The sequence below is a fragment of the Lepidochelys kempii genome, chromosome 2, assembly GCF_965140265.1.
Source record: "Lepidochelys kempii isolate rLepKem1 chromosome 2, rLepKem1.hap2, whole genome shotgun sequence".
Classification (NCBI taxonomy): Eukaryota; Metazoa; Chordata; order Testudines; family Cheloniidae; genus Lepidochelys; species Lepidochelys kempii.
The window spans coordinates 51,688,708-51,709,927 of record NC_133257.1 but is presented as its reverse complement, the minus strand read 5'-3'; positions in this window follow the sequence as shown (position 1 = coordinate 51,709,927).

Genomic DNA, 21,220 nt, shown 5'->3' with positions numbered 1-21,220 from the left:
CAGGGAAGCCTTAAATTACAGTTGTAATATATCAAGGAAAGTGTATTGATAAAAAAGAAACAAAATGTGCTTTTCTCTTTTTTGACCATTCAGTAGTTTCAAAATGATAGTTAAGTAATTTTAAAATAGCGGAGTGAGTGAAAAATAAATACTGGTGCTTTATTTCAGATATTCGTAACAGTGACAATCAGACAGTTTTATTTACAAATTTCTCTGTGTTTTACAGGACATTTTGATTTGAATTTGGCAAATGCTTTCTCAGTTGAAGCTTGTACTCAAACCAGATTTCATTTAGAACCAGCACTAGAATCAAATTTTCTTCCACTAGTGTTACAATATCAAGTTTTGAACCATTACACCAAAGGATTAAGAACTGTAGTATATCTAGTGGAAAACATTTACATTAGAATGGAAATGAATGTATGTGGTATTTGTGTGACTATCATATGTGCTTTCAAAGGATTTCTATTGTAATTCAAGATTAGTTGAGCATAAATTAATGGAGTCTTAAAGTATTACCCAAAGCTTATTATGCTAGACTATAGGAGCCTTCTTTAGAATGTTTTTTAATATCCACTATAAGGTCCCTTAAGACATAATATATTTCTAGACTTAGTATTACTTCATCAAATATTAAAATAGGTCAAGTAATTTTGCTTCAGTTCCTTCTCTGCTCCTTATACTGCTGTAGTGTGCATTCCAAATAAAAGGAGCATAACATGGATTTACCAACTGTTGATTTTCCTGATTTTTTCCATTATTTAAATTTTTTTGTAATCTCTGCTAGGAGTGGAGGGATTTCAGTTATATACTGAGGAAATCTGATATTTACTAATTTAGTAAAGTTAGTCATTTTTTATATCAATAGAGAAATAAATTAGTTGTTTCAGGGTCCAGTCTTGCAAACACATCTGAGCAGTAATGATATTACTGACATGAGAACAGACTACAATGTAAGTGCTTGCACGATTCCGTCCCTAATAACTTATTTTGTGAATAATGCCGTGTGAATAACAGATTTTCTGCGTTGCTGGCGATTCTGACAAATTGAAAACAATTTTTTTGGATTGAACCAAAAACAATTTTTGATTGATTTTTTACCAATTCAAAAAGGAAATAAAAAGCTGACAAAACTGAAGTGTTTCATTTTGATTTCAGTCAGCTTTTTGACTGAATTATTTTTTAAGCCTCACTTTTTGTTTGAGCCACAATATGGACAAATCATTTTATGGGTTCAATTTTACAGCCTGATCCAATCAGATTCTCACTATGATCTATATCAGATTCTCACTATGATCTATATATTTTTAGAACAGTGCAAGGTGTTATTAGAATTAATCATTGGCCTAAACAAAATGCAGTAATATAAACTCAATATATTACCACAAAGGGTTTGAAAACTACATTTTTAAAGGAGTATAAGGGAATGCGATGAATCAGATGGGCTTTATTTTATGATTGTAGGGATCAAGTTATTTATTATGAATGGTCCATTTAATGGACGTGTATGGAAGGATGAGAAAAGACCTCTATAGGTTTCAGAAATGAAAAAAATATTCCAAGGTATTAAGGATATAATCATTAATATAAACAGTTTGTTCTTACTCTGTAAACTACAGCAATGACATGGAAGTGTTCGACTACTCTGAAACTTATGGTTAGAGCTGTGCAACTATTGGATTTTCTGGTCTGATAGCAATTTAGAAAAACAGAAAAACAATCAGTTTGGGTCAAACCAAAACCAAAAATATTTTGAAATTTTTGGCAAAATGTGGGGAAAAAAGTTGGCGTCAGCCAAAATGTTTTGTTTTGATTTCAAACATTTTTAAATTTAAAATTCTTGACAAAAATAATTTCAAATTGAAAAATAAAAATGTTGGGTTTTTGGAAAATGTCAAACAAAATGTTTGGATATTTCAGAATTTTTTAAGGTTTTTTTCCTGACTGTAACAATTTGGCAAATTCTACATAAATTCACAATGTATCAGTCGACTCAAACTTGCATTTGCTGAAAAAGTTTTGGTCACAAAATTTCAGTCGGCTTCAGTTGGGAGTAACAGCCACAAGCTGAGGTCCACCTCACCAATAGCTGAGCCGTTGCTGACACACTTTGGGCCTCAAATGGGCTGTATCCTATTGGTATGGTGGGCTGGATCAAACCAGCATGGCCTTGGAGCCTACATGGCCTTGGGGCCTTTGTGGTCAAGATAGGGCCCATGTAAAACTAAATGGGCTTCAGGGCCCACAGACTAAGGCCATTTGTCCTTGATGGAGCTGATATAGTGAATAGCAAAGACTGCCTCTCAGCTATGCAATCGTGTAGGAATAGAAACATGTGACTGAATCAGCTTGTAGTTCCTGGCAACTTTGGTGAGAGTGTCAGCCACTTCATTATCTATCTATCGAGGCTAATTTTTTTCTGTATTTGAGTCTCTATCAGTATAAGGCTATGTCTACACCATGAACCTTACAGCAGCATATACCGCTGCAGCTGTGCTGCTGTAAGGTCTCCTGGGTAGCTGCTCTACGCTGACAAGAGAGAGCTCTCTCGCTGGCATAATTAAACCACCACCACCGACACAGCGTTGTCCGCATTGATGCTTTTGTTGGTGAAATTGATGTTGGTTGGGGATAGGATGACCATATTTCCCTATGCTGAATATGGGCCACCTGGTAAAATTACTTGTATTCAGGTGAGTTCAATGGCAATCAACCAGAACTATGCAGTACAAATATTCAAATTAACATCAAGTTGACTGAGCCTCTGTTAAAAAGAAATACTGTGTAGTTGGATTCTTTTTATTTACCATCTTATCTTTAAAGGTTTTATGGTTTACATGGGGAGGGGTGATACACACACCCCTAACCCTCCTCCCCACATGGGGAGAGGTAACACACACATGCCTGTATACCTCTCTCACATGCGGGGGTGACTGACTGACTCTCCCCACCCTGCCCGGTGCTCTCTCTACCCTCCATGCCTGTCTGGGCCCCTGGGACGGATCCACCTCTCCTGGCACCTGGTGCCATGTCTTCCTGAGGCAACACATGGAGGGGCACATCCCCCCCGCCCTATTTCTGCCAAGGTTCACACCAGAATGTGGCCAACAGCAGCCTTTTGGCACTGTGCGGGAGGGAAGCGATGGGAGCTTCTTCCAGCCATGGGGGTAGGGGTGTGTGTGGAGGGATGACCTGGCCCGTGTCTTTGCAGAGCTCATCTCTTCTTTCTGCACACCCCCCTCCCCCCAGTGCCTGGAAGCAGCTTGTCCCTTCCTGTCCGCACACTGTTGAAAGGCAGCTAACATCTCTAGGCTGCTGCTGGCCAACGACATAACCTAGCCTCCTCCTGTCCCCCAGCCACAGCACGGGCAGGAAAGGGTTAATCCCTAAGGTACATTGTGCACCAGGGCCCAGGGAACCTGACTGCAGGGGCTTCAGCGAACCCAGCCAGAGAGGTGGCTCAGCAGAGCAGAGTGCCTAGGGGACAGAGCAGTCCCACGCTCCCTGGGGGCAGGACCCAGGGCTGGGGGAGGGTGGGTGAAGAGGGTGCTAAGCCCCTGCCCGGAGGTCTGCTGTGGAGTCTGAAGGGTTGGGGCGTGAACAAGCTGGAAATCACTTCCCCTCCTGCCACTCCAGAGCTTAGCTGAGGGGCGGAAAGGTTTCCCCATGCCAACGCTGTGTGGGGCTTTGGCACATGCAGGGCTTGGCTCTTCCTGGCCAGTGCTCTGGGCCAGAGAGTCTTGGGCTTTCCCGGGGTTCCAGCCCAGCCAGAGGCAGTGGGGGAAGGGAGGAGCCTGCCGGCCAGGCTGCCGGTGAGCTGAGTGCTTCAGCTAGGGGCTGGCTCTCCACATAACCCTGGGAGTGGGATGCACCCTGCCGGGAGGGGGGGACCTAGAGGAGCAGCAGGCATGGGGGGCGGGAATGAAGGGGCAGATCAGGCTGAGGACAGCTAGAGGGGAAGCACATAAAGGGCCAATGAGTGGGCAGCAGAGGCGACATATAACCAGCCGCCGCCGGGCACCTGCCCATACTTACCAGCCGCTGCAGCTTACAGTGCACAGCCAGCACTGGCTGGAAATGGGGTGGGGCCCTGCTGGCCAAGAGCCCACACACAGTGGGGGGACTGGCTGGCCTCATGTGCTGTATCTTCAACCCACCATCAGCTTTGCAACCCCCCTATCATCAGCCATTGGACCCCCCCTCCCACTGGTGCCAGGTGGCTGGTGAGCAGGGATCTGGCCAGCAGCAGGATCCACCAGTACAGAAAACATGGGACAATCTGTCCATTTTTAAGAAAGAATCGGGACACTTGCGGGAGGGTTTAAATATAGGACTGTCCTTTTAAAAATGGGACGTCTGGTCACCCTCATGGCGGGGGGTTGCCCCCCCCGCCAACTGACAAAAGTTTTGCTAACAGAAGTGCTATGTAGACAAAGCCTAAGGTACTTGCCACCATGATCTCTAAGAGTGCATATTGGTAATGATACCTTTCCTAATTAAATGTCAAATATTTTGGTTGATATATTGCTGCTGTGAACAAGCTTAGGTATGTTGTATTAAATGTCTTTGAGTGAATACACCCAGTGATTGCCCTCTCTTCATACAAATCATCCCCAAGATCCATCACTGCACCAAGGCCTACAAGAAATGAGTCAACAAAGACATTTATTTAATTTAAAAGGTCTCTGTTCTACCATAAAGTGCACTAGCATTTCCTGAGAAAGGGCCCCATTTAGCGCTTATGGTAGTTAATAGGATGACTTCACAGAGCTTTCGATCACGTGATAATAGTGTAACCTCATGGATATGACCCCTTTTCTATCCTTCTCATCCCCTTACTTCCTGCTTTATTACCTCTTTGTTACATCTTGTCTGATTAAATTGCTAACTTTTTGGCATAGGGACTACATTTTCTGATATTTGATCTGAGAGCACCTAGAATGATTTTAAATGCTCTAAAAACAATTTTGATAAGTGAATATTCAGAACATACATTTTTGAGTCTTCATATTTAAATCAGAATTTTAAATCTTTGGAAACTTAAAAATTATATAACCTTAATACAAGTGAACTTGACTCCTTATGAATGGCTGTGATCCTATTACTCAATTCTGTTAAAGCTTGGGTATGCACATTTGTTGAGCTAAAAATAAATGTGCATAATTCTTTAAAGGTTATATGCAATTGTTTTGAAATTTCCCATCAGCTGTACTTGTCTGTATCATTGTATCTCTGCTTGATACATTTTCATGTTGTAATTGTGTGGTAATTGTTTGCGATTGTGTCTAAGAGTTGTGTTTTTTATGTTGTAATTATATGATAATTGATTGTACTTTTATCAGAGATTTTAATGCTATTGTCTCCCAGAACATACTTGTAAACAAGCAAGTTATTTCAAGAAGTTGATGTGGGTTTGTAAATTAAATAAATAAAAAGGAGAGCATTTTCACAATGACAGCACACTGTAATTTATAAGAGGGTTTATTTTACCTTTTGGTTTAATGGTGAACAATCTACATATATAAAAAACTTCACCAAAAGAGCATTGCATTGTGGCTATAGCCAAGAAATGGATGCTGTGAGTATGCTATCATGTTTTATCATATTTATTCTCTGTTGATTAATTCTATATGGAGGACCATATTCTAACCCTGTACCTTAATAGGTTCATGTAAGTCCAAACTTGCACACAAATGCTCAACCCAAGTAACTAGACTAGGAACTGGGCAGATGTACAAGGGATATGGGAGGATTATATCCCCCTCTCCCAGTGCTGGAGTGGCTGCAGAGCTGTTCTGCCAACAACTTCAGAAGTAGCCTATATGTCTGATACATGCCCTCACTGCTGAGCAGAGGAATAGAGGATTTGTTCAGTGATGGATCCTCTGTCTTTGCCACTCCCATCAGACCACCTGAAGACTCAATAAAAGCATTAAAGGAAGTTACTATAATTAATAAAAATTGTCATGGTTTTATGGAAACTAGATCCTGTCAAACTAACTTCATATTTTTTTTATGAGATTACAAGTTGGGTTGATAAAGGTAATAGTGTTGATGTAATATACTTAGACTTCTGTAAGGCATTTGAACTGGTACCAAACAACATTTTCATTCAAAAACTAGAATGATATAAAATCAACATGGCACATGTTAAATGGATTAAAAGCTAGCTAACTGATAGGTCTCAAAATATTATTGTAAAAGGGGAATAATCATCAAGTGGGTCTGTTTCTAGTGAGGTCCTCCAGGGATCAGGTTTTAGCCATACGTATTTAACATTTTTATTCAATAATCTTGAAGAAAACAGAAAATAATCACTGAAGATTGCAGATGTCAAGAATTGGGGGAGTGATAAATACTGAAGAAGGTTTCAGAGTAACAGCCGTGTTAGTCTGTATTCGCAAAAAGAAAAGGAGTACTTGTGGCACCTTAGAGACTAACCAATTTCCACGGTATGCATCTGATGAAGTGAGCTGTAGCTCACGAAAGCTCATGCTCAAATAAATTGGTTAGTCTCTAAGGTGCCACAAGTACTCCTTTTCTTTATACTGAAGAAGATAAGTCACTGATTCAGAGCAACTGGATTGCTTCATAAACTGGGCTCAAGCAAACAATATGCCAGAGGGAGTGAATAGGTGGACTGTGAGCTAGATACAGCTCAGACATTTTTGAACAGACTGTGAAATCTTTTTATTATTGTTATTGCCGTCTGAGAAATATTTCTTGGGAGTCTGGACCTTGACTATACCTTGACCAAGAAATTTGGATCTTGACAAAAAATAACTGATTACCACTGCAATATGGTAATATGGATAAATGTAAATGCATATATTTAGGAACAAAGAACGTAGGGCATACTTACATGGTGGGGGACTCTATCCTGGGAAGCAGTGACTCTGAAAATAGTTTTCAGGGTCGTGATGGATAATCCGATGAACATAAGCTTCCAGAGTGATGCTGTGGCCAAAATGGCTAATGTGTTCCTTGGATGTATAAATGGGAATTTCAAGTAGGAGTAGAGATGCTATTTACCTTTGTATTTGGCACTGGTATGATCAATGCTGGAATACTATGCCCAGTTCTGGAGTCCACAGTTCAAGAAGCATGTTGATAAATTGGAGATGGTTAAGAGAAGAGCAGTGAGGATTAAATGATTAACAAACATGCCTAATAGTGATAGACGCTATGAGCTCAGTCTAGTTAGTTTAATAAAGAGAAGGTTAAAGGGTGGCTTGATTACCATCTATAAGTACTTACATGGGGAACAAATATTTGATAATGGGCTCTTCAGTCTAGCAGAGAAAGGTAAAATGTGATCCAATGGCTGGAAGTAAAAGCTAGACAAATTCAGACTGGAAATATGGTGTACATTTTTAACTGTGATGTTAATAACCATTGGAACAATTTATCAAGAGTCATGGTGGATCCTCTGTCATGGTGGTCCTCTGTTGCAATATCTTCATTAAGATTGGATGTTATTCTAAAAGCTCTGCTCTAGGGATTATTGTGGGGACGGTCTATGGCCTGTGTTATGCAGGAGGTCAGACTGGAAGATCACAATGGTCCTTGCTGTCCTTGGAATCTATGAATCTAAGGCTCCACATCAGGCTATCCCTAAATCTTGTTCTCTCCCAATCCTGCACTGTAGAACTGCACTGGTTCCAGTGCCATCTGATTCCCTGAACTCCTGATGGCAGAGGAAGGGTTTTCCCATAGTTTTCAATACAAACAATGTTTAAGAACCATATTTTGGCCAGCATACCTGTGCACAGTATTACTGACCAGAGCAGGAATAATTAGAATGGCAATGGGGGTGCACAGTTGTCATTCCTGGGAGAGAAGTTCTACATTCACAAGTATTCAGAGCATGCCCTTTGCCACATGTTTGTACTTATCCCAGACCACTATTCTGATTTTCCAGCTTTGGAGGGTTTGTTGCATGTCTGTTATAGATGGATCTTGTGGGGGAGCCCAAATCAAGGTGAGACACTTTCAGTTCTGATGTTGCTGTAGCTTTTTTTTCCGTTTTCAGGATGTTTAGGTGTAGTGATCTGCAAGAATTTGACACCCAGATTTGGTCACTTTACAAGCGAGAATAGGGGTTTTTTTTAAAAAAAGATTGCTAGCGGACTAGCACTGCAAACCAAACTTAGTATCAGCGAACCACACGGTGCTTTTAAAAATGTAGAGGTGAGACAGTAAGTCTGCACAGTAATAAGATGCCATCCTTAGTCATTTAACTGTCTATGACCATATTTATAAGGCTGCATCACTAAACTAGGATATTCAGTTCTTGCCTATATGAGCACACAGAAATTAATTAACCCAAGATATAAGAAGCTCCATGACATTTTTACTTTTAGTTATGAATTACTTCGCTTTTATTATTTTTTTAGATGTAACATTGTGTTTTATAAAAAGGCTTATAATTTATAGAAACATTTTCATAAATATTAAAGCCAAAACCTGATCACAAAGGAAATTTACAAAAATAAAATAAAAAACCCAAGCACCCTTGACATGCTAAAGCATCTTAGGTTGGGAATGGGGCTAGTTCATCTTATTTGTAATCTTTACAAAAATACTAGTACAATAAAATGCTCCAGTAGTTTTAAATGAGCTGAGATAATGTGATATAGTTTGCACTACTAAAAAGGAGCTACAAAAAAGAGTAAAATATTGAGAACACAATAAAACATACAAGGACAATTGTTGATAAGTTTCCTATTCTCCACATTATTCTATTGTCAGACATTGCAGGGTAATTTAGGCTGTCTTGATTTGCTGCCATGTACAAGAAAGAACTTTTTAATTAAAGCTGTTTCTTTTTGGATTTGGGGAAGGGGGACTGAGAACCAAACACTAACACTAAACCCTTAACTGATTAGATAATGTATCACTTAAAATAGCATTACAAATGCACTGCCTAATTAAACTTCTTTCAAAAAGTATTTAGTGTTCTCATTCTGTGACTTTTGAAAACAAACCTGGCATGAAACATTAAAGAACTGAACTATTAGGGTACTTTCTGAAACACTGAAATTAGCAGAATGAATGGTTTTAATATGTTTCTTTTTAAAAACAAATAGTAGTTAATTCATTTATTCATTTTTCTAAAAGAATTGTGCCAGATTCAGAAAGTGAACAAACTTTTTGGCACACTATGCCAAACTGTTAAAATAATACACTTTTAAGAGACATTGTGATGGGGGCCTCTAATCACTCCTGGCCATTCTGAGGATTAGCTGTGAGGCCAAAGTCCCTTCTTGAAGTTGCATGCTGTCTCTCTCTCTTGGTCCTTAGCCCCTCTCTTGCTCCAGGAGCTGCTGCTGCCTTTCCATGATTCAGCCCTCTAGCCAGGTCACTCAGCGCTCTCCCCCTTTCAGGGTATAGTCAAAGTCTCTGTCACTCCTACCATGTCCCAGATAGTCTTCCAGTTCGCTACCCTGTTGGGGCCACTTCCCCAGTGGCAGGCAAGGGAACCTAGGCCCACCTCTATTCCAGGTACTAGCCCAGACTAACTCAAACCTTGCTGCTTATTCCCTAAACTGCTCCCTTTTCCCTACACTCTTGAGGATACACCCTTTTTGCAGGGCTGTCTTGGTACCTACTCTTTCCATAGGTTCCCTCCCTCTCTATTAAACAGACTTCCTCCTAGTCACCCTTGCTGAAGCTTGCTTGGTTTATACTAGCCTAACCCACCTCTGCTTAGGTGAGCTTTCTTCTAATTAGGGCTTTCTTCCATTCTTAGTTTCTCCAGCTTGAAGCCTTTTTGGTTTATTCGGCCCACCTGTCCCAGTTCAGCTCTTGCAGGGCCAGTGTGGGGAGTACACCCTATCACAGATATATGCATCCAATTCATAATACATATTTTCACATTATTAAATTACTATTACAAGCATTTATGAAGCACCTGTAACCACAGTAGCTGGGTGCACTTTAGGTAGCTGTTAAGGGGTACATACCTCACACAGCTAATGAAAGAGTTAACAGAAGACAGAGAGCAATCAGTGGATCTGGTCGTACCTGGAGGGTGGGACAGGCCCTGAAGACTAACTGAAGATGAAGGCCAGCTGGGAGAGAAACTGAGTAGAGAATATAAAGGAAGGAAGCCCAGCTAAGAAGAGGCTATAGAGAGAAAGGGGGAAGAGTATTGTATATCTCTGATTGCTAGACAGTGAAGGAAGGGCCTAGAAATCGGTAGATGCACCATAAACTCAGGGAGGGGTTGTGGGAAAGGGTCTGCAGGAAGGTGGAGATAGAAGAAGTACAGTGAGATATCCGCAGGAGCGGACCTTAACTGCTTGCTACACTTCCCTAGACTGGAACCAAGAGGAGCGGGAGGTCTAGGGTTTCTGTACCCACCTTCTGGGAAAAGTTGTACGGAAACATCTTGATATAGTACTATTGAGTTGGGGGGTGGGCCCCTAGAGAGAAATCATTAGGAGGCAGTGGCTTACACAGGAGCAGGAGGATAACCCTCCAGACCCTGGGAAGGAGTTCAAGTCTGTAGGGGGGTAAGCATAGGTAGATGTGAAGAATTAAGTTCTGAGTTTAGGTTGCTGGACTCTCTGCTTACTGCAGAAGGGGTGGGACTGAGGTTATATCTATACTGCAATAAAAGACCTATAGCTGGCTCAGGTCAGCTGATTCAGGCTTATGGGGCTCAGGCTGCAGGGCTATAAAACTGCAGTGAGATGTTCAGGATTGGGCTGGGCTCTGATTTCCCTGTGGATTAGGAGGGTCTTAGAGCTCAGCCTCCAGACCAAGTTTGAATATCTCATCACTGTTTTATAGCCCCATGAGCCTGACCAGCTGCAGGTGTCTTATTGCTGTGTAGACATACCCTAAATGTGATGCGGCTGGAGGGCTGAGTCACAAGAACAGGCAGACCACTGCATGGCAGGAGTAGCTGTCAGCAAGGGAGTGTTAGAGATGGAGAGCCTGCTCTGCCAGACCCAACCACTGTGGGTCATGCTAGCAAGGGGTCCACTCTTTGATTAGTATGATGGTGCTAACACCATCTCCCAAGAAGAGGGGTATTTATACCATCATCTCTCATAGCACCAAACTAGATCAGCTTAGATGGAGAAAATCAGCCTCTTATACCCTGAATAAGAATCTGGACCTGTCTATTTTGTAATCAGAGGTGTGACCACAGCATGTGTAGACATACCTGACCTAGCTTTGGTATAGCATGAATACTGATAGCAGTGAAACTGTAGCTACACACGTTAGCTGCCAAAGTATGTACCCTGGCTACAGGGCAAGCTTGTGATTGGGTGGCTTGCCTGTGACGCTGCCTCTTCACAGCTCTTAGTACCTGAACTAGCTAGGTCGGGTATGTCTACATGTGCTGCATTTGCAACCCCGACTACAGAATAGCCATACCCTAAGGCTGCTTTATGTCAGTCTGGCAGCATAAAGGTGCCTTAGAGTGGGCATTTATTAGGCTCTGGCACAATGAGATGACCTTTTATTCAGTATGGTGCTATGGAAGTTGGCCCTTAGTAGCATACAGGAAAAGACTCTGGCTCTTAGAGGAGCTTAACTTTCTCCAGGGCCAAACCAACACCACTTTCCGAATGGGGGAGCTGTAATCAGCTCCCAACTGGCATTGTCCTTTTTCCTTTCAGTGCAGGAAAGAATTCAGCCTTGAAGGCGTACTGAAGTGCAAAATGAGAACAAAAGCCTTAAAAAGAGCGGAGGAGTGTGCGTGATGAAAGCCAGGAGGGATAGCTCAATGGTCTGAGCATTGGCCTGCTAAACCCAGGGTTGTGAGTTCAATCCTTGAGGGGGCCATTTAGGGATCTGGGGCAAAAATTGGGGATTGGTCCTGCTTTGAGTGGGGGGTTGGACTAGATGACCTCCTGAGGTCCCTTCCAACCCTGATATTCTATGAACTGATGGCTAAAATATGTAGGCTAGCGTAAGAAATGTTGGTATGCCAAAAATGAACACCCAAGTCCTCCTTCACTATACGTCCATAATTTAGTGTGTCATACCATCATTGCAATCTTTTATGTAAGGTATTAGCAAGATGTACAGGACAGAGATAACTATAAGTCATGGAGACATTTTTCAATCCAAAAGTACTTGACTTAATCATCTGGTGCTGAGCACAGTGCATGTCATTGACTGATAGGAGAGAAGATGCATCTCAGTCACTTGGGCATTAACTTGTATAGAAGAAACCAGGATCTCAGCTAGCAGCATTGCTGCCAAGCCTGTGGGTTTCCTAAAACTTTGGGCAGCCTTTCACAGCTGGTGGTTGAATTATTTTTTTCAAAGGGGTCACAGGTAAATCATCATTCAGTTGGCTTTGGTAGATTCATAGGCATTTAAGGCCAGAAAGGTCCATGGTCCATTATGATCATGTAAATTTGTTAGTTGTTCCAAGGGTTCATTAGCCTTACAGTTCAAAATTTGCACCTCATTCCCAGTCTGAATGTCTCTAGCTTCCAGCTATTGGATCATGTTATGTCATTGTTTGCTAGATTGAAGAGGCCTTTAACATGAGGTAATTCTCTTCCCTGTGTAACTACTGTGTTCTTATAAAGGTATGGAAAACAAAAAAATGTTGGTTGCAATTTAAACATTACACAACACTAAGACCAAGAGCAATCAGAACCTGGCGCTGACTAAGGCATAGGAGATGGAACTACAGGTGTGGGGTTGCTGCAGGGGGGACTCTGGTCTGAAGTGGCTTCCATCATATACAGGGTTTACAGTTTGGTTCAATGGCTCTCAGCGCCCCCACTGTACAAATTGTTCCAGTATCACTGGACTGAGGCACTCTGTAGCCCTGAGCCCTGCCTTCCAAAGTGGAGGATAGCTAACCTCTGGTCTTTGCAGCCACCTGTATATATTTATGTAACTATAGCCGCTACAGATACTTATAGATCATGATCAAGTCACCTCTTAGCTTTTACATAAATAGATTGATCCTCATAAGTCCCTCACTGTAAGACTGGTTTCCCAGACCTTGTATCATTCTTGTGGCTTATTTCTGAACAGTCTTGAGATTTTCAATCTCCTTTTTAAAATGTGGTACTGGACCTGGACATGATATGCCAGTAAGGCAGTACACAGAAATGATACCATTGCCCTGTCTAGCTATTGCTATTTCTGGGCACTGCCCCAGCTGGGCAGCAGAAAACATTAAACTTGGTCAGATTGGGGCCAACAGGAGAGCTTGTTTGTCTTGAGGATTTTTGTTTCTTGATTAATTATTGATTGAACAGGGCATCCATTCGGTGCCTGATATTTTAGTGGGGTTTTTGGCTCCATGTTCTTTCTTGTATACATGTTCCATACCTAATATTATGGCATAAAGGTTTTATCAGTCTGAGTTTGGGTTGATCATGAAGGTATGAGTGGTTTGTGTATACGAGTGGTGGGCAATCTGCAGCCCACGGGCCGCGTGTTGCCCATTAGGATAATCTGATTGCAGGCTGCGAGATATTTTGCTGACATTGACAGTCTGCAGGCATAGTCCCCCACAGCTCCCAGTGGCTGTGGTTCACCATTCCCGGCCAATGGGAGCTCCAGGAAGCAGTGGGCTCAGGGATGTGCTTCCTGCAGCTCTCATTGGCTGGGAGCAGAGAACTGTGGCCACTGGGAGCTGCTGGGGGCCATGCCTGGGGACCGTCAATGTCAGCAAAATGTCTCAGTTTACCCTGATGGGCCGCAGGTTGCCTACGAGTGGCAATGCAGGCACCCCCCCCCAGTGGCTTTCCTTAAAACCTCATGTATAGCACCGTGTGTGTTGCTTATTGCATATATTTTACAGAAATTAGAAATGTATTTTAAAATGATTGACTCTTTTCATAGCCATCCACTGATGAAGCCAGGGTCCCTTAGTTATCATAAGTCCAACTGTATATTACTTTGAGGTAGAGGGAAATTAGAAGTAATCAGTTTCAGAAACCTTTCAAAAATTATCTAAAACAGCTCTTCTATGCCTAAGGAAGTTAGCTTTAAGGTCTGATTTCTCTGGACTTACCAGCTTCCCTAAGGGTCAGTGTGAATCTCCCATTTCTAAAGATATAGCACTTCTATTTGTAGCCCTGTGAGATCATGTAATACTGGATCTTAAACCTGTTACTACTCCAGGTCTAAATATAGGTCTTAGGACAACATACATTTGGGTGAAACTGCATTATTTTGACAAAGGATTGTGATTTTTTTTAAAGTAGCTTTCTGTAGCTTCTCAAAGGTTTGGCATGTTAAAAGTAGCCACAGACAAGGTAGCTTAGTGGGCAGTGTGATAAAAATGATAGGAATGCATTCATGTATCTATTTTTTGAATGTTTTCCTATATGAATAGCTCACAAAGAGTTCATTGTGAATATATTTGAAATTTGAAGTCACCCTGGATTGTTTCTATTCCCTGATTGTATAATAGATGCCACTAATGAACACAGCATTCATTTTGTACATTACACAATCAGATATAATCATTCAACATTTGTTTTGAGCCAATATTCAAAAATTCAAACTTTAAATCTGCTTTTCACTTCTGATCATGCAAATAAAATTCAAGCACTCATATGTTCATGGAAAGCAAGCATAAAACTATTGCAAACTTGGTCAAATTTAAATTAGTTTTCCAAAAAATATGGATGGAAAAAGCTTTCTCCTGCTAACACAGCTCTATTCCCTGGTATTTTGTGTGTGTGGAAGCACTTAAGTGTGAGGTTACTAATTGGCATTTCATAGAGGTTCATTTGTGTACCATTTATTGCTCACCAATAAATGACAAGTATCTAGGCCTAATCCACAGTCTGTGGTTACCATTTCTTTTCAGCACAAGAAAAGGAGCTGTGATATTCACAGGAATATTAAGGAATAGCTTCTGTTCTTATGTAGATAAGTCTTTCATTCCTATGAAATCCTTTGCTTGAAGACAGCAGCCATCCAAAGTGTGGGTTATTGGTTCTGTCCTTCAGCTAAGACTTATCACAAATGCTTAGTTTTGGAGACAACTGGGTTGTGTTTACTGTACACAATTAAATATGCCTTGCCCAATTAAAAAAATCATGTTCATAAAATAAAATCCAGAAAATCACTAATACAGTGTTTATAGCCATTGTGATATACCTATAGCATATGATAAAGACCTTTAAAGATTTTAATCTCTTTCCACTTTGATTTCTTCTGCTGGAGAGACACTTAGGCTTGTTAAACTTCAGTTTGACTCAGGGTGCTTTTTCATATTCTTTATGATCAGTCTAAAGTGCACTCTCTAATGAGTAGCTTCATTAATGATATAATCCTGTACAAAGTAATCCGATTATATTGATACTTATTCTACAGGCAGAAAAATAAGGTTAAAACAGAGGAAGAGGGGTAGCTCTCACTAAGTGGTCAATCTGTTTCCATGGTTACCAACCAGATGTTAAGATTTAAGTCTTGGGATGCCAGCACTCCCTCTTAATTTACTAAGCTATCTAAAGAGCACACTTACATAAATATGTGCTGTCTAGCGAGATTACATAGAGATGATCATTATTATTAATTATCTGTATCCTGTAGACCTAAGGAGCCCTAGTCATGGACCAGAACCCTATTATATTAGGTGCTGTGCAAAAATATTCTCCATTACCTATGCAACCATTACAAAATGTAAAATGTTAATTCTTTTTGAATTTTTTTGTCTGAAATGTACTTATTTTAAACCCCTTTTTCACTCAGGGTGGAAAAGGGGAAGGTGGAGTAAAAGTGAGAAAATTTTTCCCTTCTACTTAACACTAGTTAAGAACTTTAGGGTTAATTCCTGGAGTTTTGCTAATCAAGATTGGTGGTGGTAGATTTTCAGGTAAGTAGCCTGGTTTGTAGATTTCTACGTTTTGTAGTTAGAACTTCAGATCCTTTGTTTTTCCTTAGTTTTACTTGATTCCAAACTTTATCCAAGAATTTGGAACTTGTTTTCTTTTTGGTTTCTTTTCTGTATTGTTTGATTCAATGTCAGTGTTAGTTAATTTACAGAATGTGTCAAAACAGCTATCCTAGACTGACATTCTTCCTCTGTTTATTTGGAGCATCCACCACACAATTCTAAAGTAGCTGGATGATTGGCAGGTCATCTTTAAGTACTTGTGTATACTCTATGGCTTTTTATACCAGTCTGGATTTTTAATATGCTGAACTGTCTAATGCTGAAAATGCCATGAAGAAAATCCCAAACATCACCAGCAAAGGCAAGATCTACTTATTTAGCTGCCAGAATTCAGCAGTGAAGCAGCAAAAGGGACTTCACTGCAGGCCATTTGTGTTAGCAAATGCCACACACAAGTGAACTGCGAATAGTCTAGCAGGCAACACCAGATGTGCTATCTAAATGGACTAGGTGGGCTAGTTAACTAATATTAGGAGTCACTGCAATTCATTTAAATGGATCTGTTCTTTTGGCAATCATCCCAAGAAGCAGACATTTATTTTGGCCAAAATGCCTGTGGTAGGCAAAGCACTTCAGATTGAATATGATCTACCTACCATCTATTAGCCTGAAGCTCAAACCATCCTGTTTTGGGTGAATAATTTATAATCACAAATTTGCGATTGTGGTGTTTATCCAGTCTGTGGAGTGTACCAAACTTGTCAGAGTGGCATTTTGCAGGGTAAGAAAGCGTCAGAGTAGATGGGAAAGCTGCAGGAAATAGTGTGAGAGTCTATTCTGCACTGCTAGCTGTTTAGCTGGAAACATCAGGACATCTAAGATTTCAAATCCTATACATCTCCATACTTTTGAGAGAGCTCATCTGAAACACACTGAACCAAACCTGCTGAATCTTTTGACGTTTATCATCATTATTAATTGGGAAGGCTTATGGTATACAGGATTTAATCCTTTCCTGCAAGCCACATTTTGCCTATTAAAAATGTTTCATTTACGTTGGAATGGGCTGAAATCCTGACCCCATTGAAGTCAATCACAAGACTCCCATTGATTTCAAAACAATCAGGATTTCTCCTGTGGATTCTTGGTACATAATTGTTAGTAGTGTTTTTTCATTCCCAACATCAGTTTCCAGATGAATGCCAAAGCTATTTACTTGGCTATCTCTCTGAATAAATAGTTTCTCAAAGCAGTTTCAGTGCTTTTTGATAGTCAAGCATCTGTTCAAGCTACTCTGGTCTGATTGTCCTCAGTTAAAGTCCTGAAATTGGAGAACATTTTCATGGATATCTGAAGGCAATTGCCTGGCCAAATGCTGCAGCCTTTAGCTGCAGATTGAATGTTCCTTTCTTGCTACCTAGTATTTGAGCTATTTGGGTCACATTAGTCCATTGCTCATTCTTGCATTTGCCAATTTACTCAACAGGATCCTGACATTCTTTCTCTTGGGTTGGTTCCTTCAAGAATTGCTTTTTAATTTTATTTTTGTAATTCTCTTTTGTGGCCTTTATCCACGGGTGAAAGTAAGTCAACTGACTTACCGTATGCTGGGGCCAGCTCCGGCCCCTGCTCTGGCCCCCGGAAGGGGCGGGGCTGAGGGGGTCAGAGCCAGCCCCAGACCACCCTGTAAGGTAAGTGCCCTGCTTTCTCCTCCCCCACTCCCCCACTGGGGTAGCAGCAGCAGCTCAAGGCTCCTGGGACTATTTAAAAGGAGCCCTGGAGTAGCGGCGGCGGTGCTCCGGCAGCTATTTAAAGGGTCGGGGTGGTAGAAACGGGGGAGCCCCAGGCCCTTTAAATAGCTGCCGGAGCCCCGCATCTGCTACCCCAAGGCTCCAGCAGCGGGGCTCTGGAGGCAATTTAAAGGGCCTGGGGCTCCAGCCACTGCTGGGAGCCCCAGGCCCTTTAAATTGCCCCCTGGGGAAGCCGGGCTGCCCCAGTACGGCGCACCGGCTCTTGCCGGTACACTGTACTGGGACGTATCTGCTTACTTTCACCTCTGCCTTTATCATAGGATTATTTCCAGACTAAATCTTCAAATCCTGACCTATTCAATTAAGAAGCAACATATTACTCCTATTCTAGCAAATCTCTGTTGGCTTCCCGTTCTGATTAGGGTTTATATATATTTATATTTTAGTCCCTGGCCTGTCTCCACTTCTTGGCACTCCATATTTGCAAAGTGCACTTTTTACTAATTATAAAAGCCCTTAGAGAACAATCTTTCATTAGGGCTTTTAGATAAACTCTGTGGTATATTAAACTTTGTTACTTCATGCTTACAATCTGATTTTAAGTGATCAGATGAATTTGATGTAGTCAGCTATGAAAATAAGCATTTTTAAAAACTTGCTTAACCTCTTTTAAAATTGTTAGACAGATGGTTCTGTGTTTTCAAAAGTGATTTAATGATTTTGCATGCCCAACTTGAGAACCCTTCAAGAACCTGATTTTCAAGCACCCTTGTAAGTGTCTCAAATTGGGTACCTATAATCATTAATCAGTTTGGAAAATCTTGGTCATGGAATTAGTCTTAGTGTAACTTTGTGCTTCTTAGTGGGTAGAGGGATTGGAAACACTAAAGATATATACACAGAGGGGCATCTGTGTTATCATTAAGCATAAGAAAATAAAAGAGGGACCAGGATTGAGGGAAAATTGCAGGTGCCAGCTGCTATTTTTACTTGTTTTCAAAACTGTTTCCAAAACTGCACTTTCCCCTAAGACACCTAAAACACCACTCTACATATGCAAAGCCCAATTTGCATGAACAGATGGTTTTGCTTGCACAAATGGTTGTGCATGCAAATTTTTCATATGAGTGTTTTGCAGATTTGGTGCCCATATGATGCAACATTCTTTGTCCTCCTGCTGATGTCTTTATTCGAAGTGGTCTTGAAAATGAGAGGGAGCCACAACCACGCCACCCCTCATCAAGAAGTGGGCAACGTGTCCTCCTTTGGTCTGAAGGATTGGTCCCCAAACAATCTGGTACTGAAATTGATTCTGTCCATGTGGGGCAAAATTCATTTCTGTGCAGAGGATCAGCTGGAGGTCTAAACACCATTCAAGGCCTATTACACCTTGCGCCTGGTGCTGTTTCTCTGTATAGGGCTGAATTTCACTCATGACTATAAACATATAGTCTTAGTTTGCATAGGACTTTATCAATTTTGTTCCCAATCCTGCAACTGCTAGCAAATAGGCATTGACTTCAATGGAGCTCAGTGTGGACATTCTATTAGCTGCCACTACCAATAAGTAGCAAAATTATTATTTTTATGTCTGTTCTTCTTTTGGCTTTGGTGTTAGCTGTTAATTCCTTTTCATTATTTGTCACTTTGGGTTAGACTCTGAGAATTAGGAGGATATAAATTCTCAGAACCAAAGGTTTTCTTCATGTCTGCATCTCAAAATGCTATGGTGTCTCCAAGATGTGACTTAACTGTTAATTACTAATTGTTTGAGTATTAAATTTAATAAATTTTTGAGTAATGGAAGATGTTTGTTCAACTCTGGTTTTGCCAGTGTAACAATGTCAGTAATTCCATCAAATACTTGATAGCAAAATAGGTCCTTGAATGTACTTGTGAGCACTCTCTGAGGTCAGTGGAAGGTTCACATGACGAATTGACCAAATATTTTTGGCCCTACTGTTTTGTGAAACCAATGCATGTTGGGCCTGATCCTATGCCTCACTGAAACAATTCCAGATGCCATTTTTTTTCATGTTGGTTTTGGGTTTTTTTGTTACATTGGGTTGAATAGGAGAAGCAGAATCTAGTGTTTGTTTTGTTTCAGGTTTCTGCTCTTTTGGACTGTTCAAAAGCTGCTAAGACTTGAATATTGGTGAAGTGAAAAGGTATTTCTTAAATTAGAGGCTTTATATTCAAAATGTAATATTGAGCACATTGTTTTGCAAAACTGATGTTTAATGTAGAGTTCCACAGCTTTGGCCTAAAATGTTTCTTTAAATGAAAGGAAAAGGTATAATTTAACACTCTTCCACAATGTGTATGGTGCATGCTGTTGGGATATAATATTCAGGCCTGTCTGTAAAGGCCTATACGCTAAGAATTTAGGTATATTCTTATCGCTCAGCTAGTTATAGAGGTATAAAAGAAAAGAATCAAAATCACTGTTTGACTGTATAAGGCCTTTTCTCACTGTGACAGTCTGAGGCCCTGTTCTTAGGCTGAGATCTCTCGCTAAGCAGTAGAGGTGGCCATCAGCTGGGAAGCGAGTGGTCACATCCTTACATTCCAAACTAGTCTAATTGAAATAAGGTGCTATTGGGCTGTTAGGAATACAATCCTGTCCTGATAATGCCTATCACCTCCAGAGAAAGGGAAGTGGCTAGAAAATGTAAAAGGAAACTTAGTTTGATAGCATCCTGTCTGGCAAGAACTCGCTTATCAACAGACACAGCTGGGAAACCCTTAGGTCTTTATAGATGTAGTTGTGAAATCCTCATTTGTGTGTTGTTCTATCATTGTAGTCCCCATTTCCCTATTGTTTGTCTGTATAATCTCTGTCTGGTTCTGTGATTGTTTCTGTCTGCTGTATAATTAATTTTGCTGGGTGTAAACTAATTAAGGTGGTGGGATATAATTGGTTACATAATCATGTTACAATATGTTAGGATTGGTTAGTTAAATTTCAGGAAAATGATTGGCTAAGGTATAGCTAAGCAGAACTCAAGTTTTACTATATAGTCTGCAGTCAATCAGGAAGTAAGGGGGGGAAATGGGAACAGGGAATGGGAGTGGGGAATTGGAATTGTTGGGGACACTGGGTCATGGCCACTAGGTAACTCGAGGGGATGGAAGACCACGAGTGTCGATGAAGCCCCCTCGCACTAGCCCAGGTGTCCTTGCCCCCCTCCCCTCCCGCCTGGAGGCACTCGCAGCAGCTCTGCGTACTAGGCCCAAGTGTCCTTGGCCCCCCCGCCTGGAGGCACACACAGCAGTTATGCTGAGAATCTGCAACAATATGTTGCAGAATCAGACTGCCTGAAACTAAGCAAGGCCACACAGGGGAGATATGGAAGAACAATGCTGAATAAAGCAGCTTTATGTATAGTTTAACAAATGATACAGACAACCAGGGAACTAGCTGGGAACTGGATTGGCTGGCTATATGGATACTTAGGGCAGCTTGCTATTGGATAAGTATGCTGGGAAAAAGGATGTATAAAAGCCTGTGTAACTTCCTGCTCTGGGTACAGGATTTGAGATTCAAATCTCCCTGTACCTTTTTGAAGCTTCAAATAAACTTTTCTGCTTCTCCACCCCGTTGTAATTATTGGGTGTAGCACACTGG